This window comes from Condylura cristata, unplaced genomic scaffold (assembly GCF_000260355.1).
Source record: "Condylura cristata isolate star-nosed mole 26May11 unplaced genomic scaffold, ConCri1.0 scaffold00030, whole genome shotgun sequence".
NCBI classification, from domain to species: Eukaryota; Metazoa; Chordata; class Mammalia; order Eulipotyphla; family Talpidae; genus Condylura; species Condylura cristata.
The window spans coordinates 26,435,877-26,437,842 of record NW_004567131.1 but is presented as its reverse complement, the minus strand read 5'-3'; positions in this window follow the sequence as shown (position 1 = coordinate 26,437,842).

The following is a 1,966-nucleotide window of genomic DNA, read 5'->3' as shown; positions in this document are numbered from 1 at the left end:
TAAAAAGTTTCCACATAGAGAAAGGAACTATCATTATTACAACAAAAAGACACCCTATTGAATGTATGAAAATATTTGTACATCAAACATTTAACAAGGGGTTAATATCCAAGATCGACAATGATACTGAATTTTGCCACTTGGTGGCGCCAACGTAACACTAACGGGCCTTCCGAGGCGCCATTTCACCCTCCTCTGTCTGGGTATGATGCCACCCACCATGACTCACAACGGAGTTTATTCTGGTGTAAAGAATTTACTGCGGGCTTACATTCGACTTTCAGGAAATCTTGGTGATCTTTTGGGCTCTCTGAGACTCAAAGAAAGCATCCCAACTCCCCAAAGGGTAGAAAGGCTTATTTTTGCTCCAGGGAGAATCTGTCTGCTTACTGATACAAAAATAAGAAAGTGGACTATTTCGTGGTGAGGATAGACATGGAGAAACCCCAGAAAACTTGCTTGTAAAATATCAAGTCCTTTTCCATCAAGGCTCGTGGCCACTGGGAAAAAGTCACCCCAGAGGTCTGAGGGGTTGAGGGTGAGGAGTGGGGGTGAAGGTGGAATCCAAACGCAGTTCTGTTCCAGGAAAGAATCACCAGGGCCGGCTCATACGTCCCAGACAGATCTTCCCACCGGTTATCCAGACCCCCACCCCTGCCCTGCCCTGCCCAGCTGCCCAGATACCTCAGCACTTCGATGAGGACCCCCCCCCCCCAGTGCCCTGACAATGCCCTACAGGATTGGCCCCTTCCTCCTCTTAGTCTCAACCCAGCCCCCTCAGGTATTACCACCACCCAACCCCCCTGCAATGCAATCCCAAGGCCACATGAGCTCCTCTGTCCACGGCTTCCATTACTTTGTAGTTGGCCTAGGTGTGCCCCTTCGTGTAGAAACGGGATGGGGAGATGGCCCGTCAAATGCCGAACCGAACCCCAAGATTTCCTGAACTCCCAGCCCCTCACATACCTGCACCAGCATCACCGCAGGGGGAGGGGCTGGCCCAGTCAGAGTGAGCGAGGCAGCAGGGCGTGCTTGTAGGGCCTTTATCTTCACCTTCCTCCTAGAATAGCCTCCACTAAGCACCCCACTCCTGGGGAGGAATCGTCTAGTTCTCTTGTAAAAGACAGGTGCTGCACCCCTTCCCAATCCAAACGCAGACTTCTGAAGCAATCCTGGTAGATATTAAATCCAGGTTCCTCAAAGCTCTCATTCTAAGACCCCTTTAGCAGGACACAGGCCCCCAAGCAGCATTTCCCTGAACCTACATGAATGAGGCATATATTGATGGTGCAAGCTTTGCCTTGGGTCAGCCTGGCCTCAATGAGCCTCCACTTCAATAAATCTTTACCAGGACCCCGCAGGTGTGAGGTAACTCGCCAGATCACAAGATGAAAAAGATGTAGTCTCTCCTCTCAGGAACTGCAGGCAGGCGGGGCACAGCACTGGACACGTAAATATTTATAGCAACTAGTGATAAGTGCTGTAACAAAAGTTACGTGAAGTCGCTCAGGTGAGAGCTTGAATCGTTCGTTATTGTATCTTTCTTTCATTATATTCAAACCTGTATCACCAAACATACGTTAGAGAGCACTTGTATCTTACGTGACTTGCATTTTTGGTCAGTCCCTAGACGACCCTGGTAAAGGAATTCTTCACAGACTCTCCTTTGTGAGTATGCGTCAGGAAGCCAAGGCCGCCCAGCAGCGTCCAGTCAGAGGCCCAGTAGCGGCTGCCGGATCGCTGTGCGCTGTGCGCTGTGGAGCGACTGGGGGGCGCTGTGGAGTGGCTGGTGGGGGGCGCTGAGGAGCAGCTGAGGGGCGCTGTGGAACGGCTGGGGGGCGCTGAGGAGCAGCTGAGGGGCCCTGTGGAGCGGCTGAGGGGCGCTGAGGAGCAGCTGAGGGGCCCTGTGGAGCAGCTGAGGGGCGCTGAGGAGCAGCTGAGGGGCCCTGTGGAGCAGCTGAGGGGC